Genomic DNA, 13,622 nt, shown 5'->3' with positions numbered 1-13,622 from the left:
CAATATATGTTTTATCATAAATGGTTCCATTAAATTTATTATAAGCATTTATATATAGTTAAATTTAACAATATTGAAATAGTTACATTAAACAAAATAATTATCTATGTCAAATTAATCTAAGAAATTCAATTTCATATTAATTTCAGATATAAATTATGTAATAAAATTTTTCATAATATACTAACATTAAATAATAAAGTAATATAAATTGATAAATTACTTTAGTTAATAATTATACATTATTTCATTGGAGTAAATTAAGCATTTCTTACAAATTAGGATCCTGAATTTAATAATGTAAGAACTCTAAAATGAATTAATTTTTATACATTCTATTTATATTTAATATAATACGATTAAAATACAATATCGATATAGTATATATTTACTTATTTATTATAATTATTTATAAATCATAGATATATTTAAATGTATAAAAAACATATAAGATTTTGATAAGATTGATATTGATAAATCAGTATAAATGCACCAAAAGTTTTAAAATAGTATATACAAATCTATAATGGTAAGATTCGAATCAACAACCAGTTAGTTTCTAAATATGAATTTAAAGAATCGACAGATTTTTATTATCATAAATTGACAACACTTTATATTTTATTCAGAAATATTTTATTTTTCAAAACTACTAATGTAATCGATACTAATCTATAAACCAAAACTAATCGTTAGAAATCTATGAATAAATGCTGAGATTTGGAATACTGCAAAACTTATTATCTTTATAGTGCTGTTTATTAAAGTTAATTATTCTTTTATATAATACTCTAGCACAATATTGTATATGTTAATATTAAATATTAAAGTTCCTATTGCTTGTAAGTAATAGGTAGTGTCTCTTAACAATTTCATATGTCGAAAATAGATTACGTTGTTCAAGCACAAGAGATGTAAGCGATGCTTTGTTAGGTTCTATATTACAAAGTCGTTCGATACTCTAGTCAGTTCATCTCACCCTCTGTGTCTCTACTACTTTAAGCGTTGCTATTATAAGCATATATTAGCATACTAAACGACAGCTATAATATGGTTGGTAACTAGTGCCATTGCTGTCGTTGGATCGTGCGTCGAAGAGTTGGAAAGGGATCTAGCGCGTTCCGACCAAGTTTACCAACAATTCAAGAGAGCCGCGAAAGTGAACGCGTGTTATATAATGGCCCCTCAGCTACTTAATTTATCGCAGTTATAATTAATAGCTTTGTAATTTTCTCCTTGCTCGTTCGCCAATTTTAGTTACTATATACTCTCAGATCTTAAGTATGGGATTGTAGGATTTATGAATATGTATTAGAACCGTTCGTATCAATTCCAAATTCGATAAGCTTAGTTAACAATTATAATTTGGATAAAATTTAAATGCTTATTTTAGTTTTATTACAGCTACATTTGAAGTATGAAATTATGTATGTTGAAAATTAAAAGTAACAAGTTGATATAAATATATTTTGATTACATTACATTATTTTTTATATGGAATAAATAATATACATTGACATATAAAATTATAAATTGAAAATATTACCAAATATACTTATATTTAAAATAATTATATTTATAATAAAAACACAAATTTTTACTAAAATTTATGAAGCAATTATGAACTAGTTAAAAGTAAACTTTTCATCTCTTGTGACATGATTAAATTGAGAAATTTTGTTAAAAGCAATGTAAATAATATATTAAAATATATTAAATTCATGAAAATAGTTTTTGAATCGAGTAAAATTTTTAAATTAGAATTATTTAAAATGTTTTATAATATTTTATAAGCTATACTTATTTTTTTAAAAGTTTTTTTAGTACAATTATTTTTGTTAAATAGAGCACTGTATCGAATCCAACAGTAAATTAAACATGAAAAAGAATCACAAATATGAAAATATAAGAAAAATTTTTTATAAATGAAACTAATTCAAGACTGATATTTATCAATATAACCAATCAATCTCATACGCTTTATTGCTTCATAGTAATTGGCATGTATAATTAAAAAATAGAGAAATAAATTTCGCGTAACAACAATATTATTCTTTGTGAGCTAATTTTTAAAGTACTGCAGAATCTATTATAACTAAAAAAATTTTTTATGCAATTATAAGATGCCATTTTATGTATTATCCAGATCATTTGAAAATAAGTTATGTTATATGCATATACAATTTAAAAGCTTTATAACTATAAAAAATTTATACTTTCACATTTGTTAGAAAAGTTGTGTATTTAAAACTTCTGAATATTTTTTTTCTAACATTCATCAGTATTAGGGCTTCTATTAAGTATCTCTTCCTTATTTTAAGTATGATGCTTATCATTGACACAATTGATTTTAATATCAACCCTTTGAAAAATTAAGAAAAATGAAATGATGTTTAATAGTTCATTTGAAAGATAATTATTGCTACATTGAGTGTAACTTATGAATTTTCTTCTATTTTTTTTTTAATAATACTTTTAATCTATTCAATGAATACTTTTACATTATTAATTCAAAGTTAAAATTTAAAGCCATAATTTGAGATGACTTAATTTTATTAGTTATTTCAGTAATTTTATATTTTTAAGAATTCTATCATTACAAATAATATTATTGATATTTATGTCATTCTCATATCCATAATAAATGTATTTAATAATTAAATAAGTAAATAAATATATATACAATTGCAACATTTTTGATAAAATCTTTTAAATTCATAATTTTTATTCATTTACAATGTATTTTAAATATATTTTAATAAACATATTTTATTTATGATAAATATACATATTTTATAAACTATATTAATCTTTAATAATACTAAATATAGAAGTAATAATATTATATAATAATTATATAAAATATAATATAATTATAATAATAAAAATTCCTCTTGAAAATTTGTAATTAGATTAAAAAGTGATTATAGATTTAATTAATTACAAGTCTCAGCGATATAAATGCAAAATACGTTGTTTACAGAAATGTACAAAATTTATTCATTAAATCGATTCACAATGATTGAAATTTTTATGTAAGAAATGTTTCAATAATAAAATATTACACGACACATCAAAGGAAAAATACTATTGTGATTTTGTATTTTTTTTTCAATCAATGTGCAACTTTTATAAATTTTATAAAATTTAATAAAATAATTTTCATTATCATACAAACGATTAATAATAACTAAATTATAAATTTTGATCATATTATAATTTAATGTATACATTAAGAATATAATATGCGCACTCTATAAATGTAATTCCTTTTGACAATCGTAAATGCACCTTAAACAACGGCTACACAAGCTTTATGCGTTCACTTGTTATTGTGTATTAATTTTATCTTTCATACCATAATACATAGAAATTTGATAACATTTGCAAACCATATTACATGTTTGGTCTTAACAAAGATTAAATAAAATCTGGAGTATTTACATGGTTGGTGATATTGAGGATGATTTACTTTTGTTAAATTTCGGTCTACCTTTTGCTCTTATTACTTACTATTTCATATTTACTTTTTGATATTATGTATTAATATATCTTGTTTTATTATTTATTATATGAATGTAATAACTTCGGAAAAAAAGTTTATATTACTGTTTGGAATTCCAGTCACTTGATCACAGATCAAGATGGATTAGACAGTATCACCGGTTTTATGACGTGGGGGGGGGGGGGGGATGAGTGAGAGGTTAATGCATCAATTCAAAGTAAACACAAGTGGTTATAGTGACTTTTATTTAAGGCTATGTTACAGTAGTAGTTGATATTACCGATCTTAGTTGATAAGTGTTGAGCTCGTCGTAATTAGACAGTTGACCATAAGTTACAAAGCGTCGTCCGGGAGTGTAAGGCTAGAGGTGTGTTGGTAGTACTGGGCATGCGGTTTAGTCCCTACCTTGAAGGAGCATCTCCGGTTCGCGAATCCTTAGGCAATTGATTTGGCAATGGTTTTCCGGAGAGCCTTGTCAGGCTTGCGACTTCTTGGGCGATTAATTCGGCGATAGATTTTACGGAGCGTTGTCCGGCTCACGAATTCTTAGGTGGGACTATTAAGGGATTATCGACGCACTCTTCTGTGTTCTGATAAGAACCAAGTCGCAGAGGCGTGACCGATAATATCGACGCCGTGCTGCAGTAATAAGTGTGTGGTGGGGGCCACCAGACAGTATCGACGCCCTCTTTAACGGTCTGATAATAATCAAGTTGTAAGGGCCTGACCGATAGTGTTGGCGCTGAGCCGCAAAGTATAATATGTGATATTGACAAATTGCTGGAGATGGCAGTCTATGTCGTCGCCCTCAAAACGCTCTGAGTAGAGTCAAGTTGCAGAGGATGCACCGATAGCTGGCCAGCAATACAGAATAATAATGTAAATAATGATTATACCTTGCACGGATTCCCTTAGACGTGTATAACTTTCACTGGTATGACTGGCACTAATTTCACTTGATTTACTCAATAAGACTAATTTTCTTCGTTGTCCGGTGCTCCTTATATATGATTGCATACATTTAGCGTGTAATTCTTGGAAGTTTTGGTGAATTTTCGGAAAGCAAGCTTTAGTAGATTCGAGAATTTTCCTTTGTTGCTATACGGACATAGCACGATACTTAAATTTACATCGAGAATTTTTGTAACGAATAATTCAAATATTACGCCTTAATATAGATATAATGTATCGGAATCATATTATAACAAACAATAAATATTTTATTGTTGGGTAGTTCAATCCTGAACAATTACTATAAATAATATGAATAGCTGTATGCATTATTTTTTAATTATATATTTATAGATTTTTTTACATTTTCTTTTAATATTAAAAAATTCTAATATTGACTGTTAAAAATCAACTGAATTTTATTTATTGACATAAATTATTGCCAAACTTACTATTTAATATAAATATTAATACATATATTTTTTCTTATTTAATCCTTTTTGTTATTTTAATTAATATTGATATATTTACTACAGTTTTTCAATATTTTAAAATATTTTTAGACTGAAATAGAAATTATATAAATGTTATTAATAAATTACCATATAAATTGTTATTTAAATAATAAAAAAATAAGTCATAATAAAGATTGTAATAATTTTTAAATATGTCGGTAAAGAATATATATATATATATATATATATAAACAGAGTACTGGGCGAGGAGGGCCAAATATCTAAAGTTAGGTATAAACTCCCAGATGGTTGAAGGGAGGATTGCGGGCAAGTGGACAAGATAGTGCACGTATTCAATAAAAAATAGTTTCGTTATTTGTTGTAGCTTATTGCGATAATTGCATTAGTTGTATTATAAATATTTTTAGTTGATGTCTGAATGCCTTCGTTTCTTAAGTTTTGTATTGCTATTGCCACAGAGCGGTAACGTGCGTTGCATGTACACGTAGAAGATCGTAACCTTTTGGTCCTCTATATGTAATGCACGTGGTGGTGGAGTTATACACGTAGAAGAACAAGGTCGTAAACCCCCGCGCTTCTTTGTGTAATGGCACGTGGCGATAGCTTGATTTGCTTGTGGTTTGAGTTCTGCAGGTAGTTCTAATGGCATTTACATATCTGCAGATTGTCCGCGTACGGCTTGTTATAGTTATGTATTAATTAGGAATGGGACTTTACCTTTTAGTTCTGCACGTTGTGTTTTGGCTATGCTTCGTATTGTTTGCTGAATTTGCCTCAAGCGGCGCCTTGTAGGTTATGATTATGTATTCTGTGCGAACTGTTATTTTTTAGTTACATTTTTGCTTTTTGCACTGCTGACTGTGTATGCTTAATTATCTCGCATTTGTTGTAAGTTGAATAATATAGCGTTATATAATTAAGCGTTATATATCTGTTCTTGGATTTTCTGATTGCTTGAGTACGTTTTACTTGACTTATTTATTTTCGATAAGGTAAGTGATTGTGCCTTGCCGGCGTCTACTTTTTATGGGCATTGTCTCGGCAACGCGGTGGTCGGTGAGAATTCCCTCCTTTTTGGCGTCTCCAATCAGAGCTTTCCTATCGTTTCTTCTAATCAGATTTACCCAATCAGATTTTTCCTACTTAGTGTGTCCAATCAGAAGTCTCCTTTAGTTTGTGGCATCTCCAGTCAAACTGCTTCTTAAGTGGTGGGGTCTCCCACCAGTACGTCTTTTCATGATGGAGGATATCCTCCATAATGGGGACTTGTTGACGCGCTCTTCCCTCTCCAACCTAGTAGCGTCGTATGTAAATCTCGAGTCTCGGTCGTGTGTGAGGTATGCCTCTGCGTGAGAAGAATCGTCGGTAGGCCGCGATGAATCCGTCTGTTGTGTAGTCACTGACTACTTTGATATGTACTGCATATGTGGCAAAACATACAAAAACATAAACCCATGCTTTGTGAGTTTTTATTGTTAATGGGCCGGCGTAGTCGACTCCAGTGTGATTGAATGGTTGTGATGGCGTTACTCTTGCGACGGGCAATTGTCCCATCGATTGTTGTGCACGAGTCCCTCTCTGTCGTGTTCATGTTATACATTATAGTATGTGTTTTTTGGTAGATTGTCTCCTTCCAAGAATCCAGTATTGCTGACGTGTGTATAACAACGTGAGGAGTACCTCCGTGCAGTGTGCGGAGATGTGCTTGATCTATTATGAGGCTTGATAGTTGGGATTCTCGTGGTACAATTGCTGGATGCTTATGATGAGGGTTTATTGATGCTCTTGATAGTCTTCCTCCAACTCTAATAATATCCTGTGAGTCATTGTATACAGTCAGGCGATGACACGCGTGTCCAGTCGGCAGGCGAGCTTGAGATTAAAGGATTTTTAATTAATTTGAAAAGTATGCGGCTTGAGTTTCCTTGATCCAAAAAATTCTTGACCTTTCTAAATCATTTGTTGATGTCTGATTAGTCTGATTGGTTTCATGCTTTTTCATCAGCTGATTGGTAAATCTTGTACATAACGCAGTTATTCTTAATAGTTTGTGTAAGTTTAAGTATTTATCTATGATATCCCAGTGATAGCTTGGCTTGTTGGCTGTGATTGCTAATGAAATGCCAGGGTGAACTTCTTATTCGCATTGTTGTTCGTCTTGTTCTGACTGGGTTGGCCATGTATCTGGAGAAGGTATCCAGGGTGGCCTTAACCATCATAGTGAGTGGTTTTTAAGTTGATCGGTGATTAGTCCTCGAGATGCACAGTCTGCTGGGTTCGATGTTCCAGGTACATAGTTTCATTGGACACCTGATGTGATTTCCTGCATTTGACTAACTCTGTTTCTCACATTGTCCTTCCAGCGAGAGGGATGGGATTTTATCCATGCGAGTGTTACTTTTGAATTCGTCCACAAGTACGTTGCCTTTATTTTCATTTTTAGTGTTTTTTTTTACATAGAGCATAAGCTTTGACAGCAACAGGGCAGCTGTCAGCTCTAATTTTGGAATGATGAGTCGCTTGAGGGGGGCTACCGTTGTTTTAGAACATCCAAGGGCAATTTTTTTGTCGTTAGAATCATGGAAGATGAGGTATATAACTGCTCCCATTGCCAATTGGGATGTATCATAGAAGCCATGTAATTCGATTGTTGATTCGCTTTGTGTATTAAACCATCATGGTATGGAGATTCTGTTAAGCTCTGAAAGATCTATTTTTATGGTACGCCATCTGACTGATATTTGAGTCTGAAGCGGATCGTCCCATTTTACGGTGTGTAGCCATAGTTCTTCAAGTAGTAATTTTGCCTTGATCACAACTGATGATACAAAGCCTAACGAATCAAAGATTTTTATAATATCCGATAGTATTCTTCTTTTAGTGAAGTAGTCTGTGTCAGCTGAGACTCTTGTTGAAAAGGTGAATTTGTCCTATTGAAGACTCCATTGTAATCCGAGAATTTTTGTTTTGCAATCATCAAATTCTATTGCTGATTCTTGCGTTTTGTCAGCATTTATAATAGTAACAATATCTCTATTGGTTGAATGCCATTTTGCTAGTGGGAAACCGCCCGCCATACACAGATTTTGAAGTTGTAATGCGGTTTCTTGTAATTCTTGTGGTGTGTCTGCACCTCCAAAATGTCGTTGAAATATCTGCCATAAATTATTGATGGTATTGCTAATGGGTACCTTTCACCCTCGTCTTCTACCAGTTGCAGCAATGTTCTGACTGCTAAGAATGGGGCGGCTCTTGTGCCATAAGTGACTGTTGTCATTTTGTGTGGCACATCCCTATTTTGCTCATATATCCATAAGATTCGTTGTAGGTCCCAGTTCTCTTTGTGTACTAATAATTGTCTGTACATTTTCATGATGTCTGTGGCAAACAGGCATTTATGTTGGCGTATCCAGAGTAGCACGTCTGAGATTTCCTTGTTTAGGTTGGCTCCAGTGTGCATGAGATCGTTGAGTGATTTTCCTCAGGTTGACTGGCTGGAGCCATTAAATACCACTCTCAATTTTGTGGTGGTGCTGTTTGGTTTAAGTACGCCATGATGAGGTAAATGGTATTGTATTTTTGACTGGGAACCCACGGGTGCTTTTTTCATGTGGTTCAACTCCTCATATTCTGTAGTGTTGACGACAATCTTCGTCTCTTGAGATTCGTCTTAATAAACTTTGTAGGCATTGGTGAGCAGCGTTGTAATAGTTTCCAAGAATTTCAATAGTTTCCTTTAGTGGAATTCGAACTATATATTTTCCTGTCGAGTTTGTTGAATGAGTTTGTTTAAAATGATCTTCACACCACTACTGATCTGGTGTGTATTGATATTCATCTCCCGTTGACACTTCTTGCACGCAGAATTTTGTTAACAATTCTTGTAGATTCTTTTCTATTTCTTGTATGGATATGCAGGCTACTACTGACGTCATGTTATTTGTCAGATTGACAGGTCCCAGTACCAACCATCCAAAAATGGACAGTTGTGTTATTGGCATATCTGGAGAGTTCTTGACGATGTCGGGCATAGTGATTTGTCCGTACACATCTGCTCCTAGCACAATATCTATTGGTCTGGGTATGAGTTATTCTGGGTCGGCTAGTGTTAGACCATTTAGGTGTGGCTATGTCTGATGTGAAGTTTTGGGAATGTTGGGAGTATTCTTGCAATTTCGAACAATATATTTATATATGAAGTAAGTAAATAGGTATGTATAATATTCGTATAAATCTAACGAGAGTTTCAGAGAATACTAGAAATCAAAAATTATTCTTTCATTTGATTCTTAATCTTCAAGTACCGCTCATCTTTATTATACTTTATGAATGTAGTAAATTTAATCGTCAAATTATATTTACAATGAAATTCTATAATTTCGTAAATGTAGTCCATTAAAAAAACTGAATTATTATCACGGCGAGTTTTTTCTTTATTGATGCACGAGTGATCTATTTAGAATTGCTCTAACAATCAACTGTTACCATTTTTATTCCTAAATAATGAGTTTTACGTATATATTGAAATGCACAATATTTATCTATATTTAAAGATGAAAGTAAAATTGAGAATAGGAATATAGTGATTAAAATATCTGAGACACTTATTTCAATATCAGAAATAGACGTTTGGAATTAAAGTAAAAAGAATATATTATTATAATATTTATTGTATTCAGTAAGTTACTAATGTATTCACATAACTTTATTCAACTTTAATTACTTTATTTCATTTGCGCTTTTCAAATCATCATCAATACATTAACATTTCGCTCTTTTTCCTATATTTGAAAATTTGTGCAAGATAATAATTATGTTCCAGTCCACTAACTTCTTGTTAATTTTTGAAGATTTTATTTTTTTAACGTTATATTTTTCATTGTATTACATCTATTTATTGATTTATCTATCAACCTATCTTTTTATATCTACCTATATTCTATCTGCATATATTCTACCCTTTTCCTTAATTTAATCATGAACTAAGGAATACACATCTCTAGAGTAATTATAAGGAAGAACGATAGAACCAACAATTTAGGCAATGATAGTATTTAAAGTTAACTCTCTATTTAAAAACTGCTTAACAAGGAATTAGCAATTGTATTATTAATTTCTAATTTTTCTTCCTCGGATATAAAGAAATGTCTATATTAAAATAATTTTTAAATAAGTATTTATAATTTTATTTCTATTTAATTAGTATTTAAGTTTTTAATCGAAAAATTTGTATTACTTGCTAGTTATATTCTTAATATATATAATGCTTTGACATTTCATGCATAACCGGGCAATGAGTCTATAAAAAATACTTCACCTAATAAATATTTTATATACATAAACATTTATAATTAAATTTTGTATTTCTAATTAAAAATTTTAATTTTAGAAATCAATAACAATACATACGAATATTATTAAGATATAATGTAATTAATATTTATAATAATTGTAAAAATCATCTTGCAAACTATTTTATTAAAAATACTTAACTTTTAATAGATTAATAACTTTGTCAATCTTTTAATTATATACATTTTGTTATCATTTCATTATTTGTCATTGTTACGATTCAAATATTTTTATAAATTATTGATTTTTTATGATACTGTCAATATATTATTATATTATTTTATTTATATATAAATAATTAATTGAATAATATAAATTATTTATTGATAAAAATAATTTTGCTTAAAATATTACTTTATTCTTGAAAGCCTTATTTAATATAATTTATATTTTTTAAAAATTTAAATATAACTTATTCAGTATTAAATTTAAGTAAAAAAATCAAGAATCTAATTAATTAACTAAATAATAATTAAATTCATATATTAATTTGTTATGATTATAGGTAATATATACATATGTATATATAATAGTAACAGTGTTCTATTCTAATTATGTATATGATATAATTGTAAATATGATTATATATTATACAATAATCATGGATATTATATGAATAAATGATGGTCGTACCGCTTATGTATTTGTATTAAGTTCAATTATGCTTATACTAAGAACGATCAAAATTGTTATTAATAGTAACACAAGAAAGTATCCATACTATAGACTGCCCTCTACATATAAGTAAATAATAACGTTCAGATAAGTTATCCAATACATGTAACAATAGATATATGATCAGAAAGAGAGCCGAATAAAAAAGTAAGGTTATTAATTAACTCAAATTTATTCATCACAACCATAAATTAGAAAACTTTAGTACCACTAATAAAATAGTGTCCTTATAAATTATATAGAATATACTAGATCAGATAAGAAATATGGGCTCTTCTTATATAACAAACTTCAAATAGTATTTACATATCTTGAATGTTTCGTTCTAGAAATATTAACGTCTTTTTTTTAAAATACATATTGAATTTCATAAAAAATGTAATAAAATATAAAAATTTCAAATTAAGATTAAAAAAAATATTCATTAATCAATTTTTTTACGAAATATTCTTTTATATTTTTATCTTAAAATTTTCTTTCTAAATTTTGTATTTTGAACTATAATAATTTACATAATAGTTCTTATGGAAGATTTTCGATTATTATTTAATATTAGTTTTATTTGTTTCTTATCTATTTTTAACTTTGATTTTATCTTTAAAGATATAATCTGTAAAAAAAATAATAATATTTTTAGGCTTAATTTGAATAATTTTATTGAATCATTCATACCATACCAATTTGATATATAAATTCTATTATTACACTCTTAAACTTAATAGTCTGCTTACGATGTAATATGTTATCATTTTTAATTATTAAGGATATTAATTAGTTTTTATACATATTATATTTATTATTAGATTTTTAACAAACAGATTATTTTAGGAATAAAAGCAAATATAATTATGTAGTTGTATGATATAAAAAAGTATAAAAGAACACTTACGACGATCGTATACAGTATGTATATATGTTAAATATATTAAATAATTTTTAATAGTATTAATTTATTAATGAATAGCTGAAGTTAATTTAGAATATTATCCACGATTGGATATCACTGCCTAATGTTCTTTTAATTAAGCATAATAGCACCTGCATTTAAAATTTAGTAGATTTACTATAAAAAATCTTTATTACTTAATTATAATGTAAATACATACAACTGAATTTAACAACATAATATTGAAACAGAAATAGTTGTACTGGATTTTTCACGTATCTAGTCTTCATATTAGAGATCATGTAAAACATTTTTTTGTAATAGAATCATAGAAATTCTAAGTTTTCCACTTTCCTGTCTGTGGTAACATACGGAATCCACTACAATTCAATTGATTTTATCACATTTACTTTTCACTCAAAAACATCAGAAATGCTTATCAAAAATAATAATTGACTAATTTAATTATAAAAGCAGTACTTTTAGAAGAATTATATACTGAAGCTCAAGTATATTAAATATAATTGATGTGTATTATTAAATCATATATGTCATTAGTATTTAAATATATAGTTCGCAAATGTATTACTAATTTATCCAATAATATATTTAAATATTTTATGGATAATTTCTATAGAATATCGTGTGAAAGATTTATATTTATGTTTGTACACAGGTATCAATGATTTAGTACTTTCTTTACATTAAAAGATCTTTTCCAAATATAAAATAAAATAAATATTTATATAATCATTTTTTACATTCTTCTAACTGAAGCCTTTTATAATTAATTTAATAGTTAGAGACGGTCTATTTTATGTCTTTCTTCTGTAAAATCAACTCATGTTACACTGAGGTTACCATATGAGGTTAATTTCGGGAGACTCAATAACAACATAATAAATTAAAATAGCTGATTATATGAATTATCAAGTTAATTATATAATATATTTTTTCATAGTTTTATTATCGATATATAATAATTATTGTTTTTAGAAAAATGTATTTTATAATTTTCTAAATTTTAGTTTTCTATAATTATCATAAAACAATATAATTAACACACAAATAGAAATGATAGTAAATATAAAATATTATTTAAAATAATACCCTTCAATTTTTAAGAGTTAAAATAAGTTACTTTTGGCAAACAGTTTTCTATTAAATTGTATTTTGTCTATGTATATACATTAATATGTGATTATTATTTCAATAATATTATTCTACATTGTATATATAGTATACAATATTATACAATTAAGCAATATACTAAAACAATTTGTATAACAAAATAAGAATTTGATTTGTTATAAATTGTAAATTGTTATCGTTTCAATTATTTTTATTTCCAGATTTATAATTATAATCTATTTATGATATATATATTCACGTTATTCGCGGATGATATTAAATGCATGTTTTCGTTATTGCTTTGGCTGTCCTTTGATTGTGATATTATTCGTTTTATCGCGACGACGGATTACTCCATCGATTGTCTATATGAATAACATATGTGTATTAACGTATATATCGTAAAAAAACACTTAGTTTAAAATTATAGTTTTTATTCGATTTTAATTTTATTTGATCGTTAAATAATACCTTTGATTTTGATATAGTAATATAATATTGTTACTTACATTTGCTTGTAACATTTCTTTATTTATTATTGATGTCTTATTAATATCAATAATTATTATTGATAATTATTAATATTGATATTAATAAAAAATAATATATCAGCTTTTTGCAGCTCATACGATTTAATTGCACTTTA

The sequence above is a fragment of the Ceratosolen solmsi genome, unplaced genomic scaffold (genome assembly GCF_000503995.2).
Source record: "Ceratosolen solmsi marchali unplaced genomic scaffold, CerSol_1.0 scaffold57, whole genome shotgun sequence".
Classification (NCBI taxonomy): Eukaryota; Metazoa; Arthropoda; class Insecta; order Hymenoptera; family Agaonidae; genus Ceratosolen; species Ceratosolen solmsi.
This window is presented reverse-complemented; position numbering follows the sequence as displayed.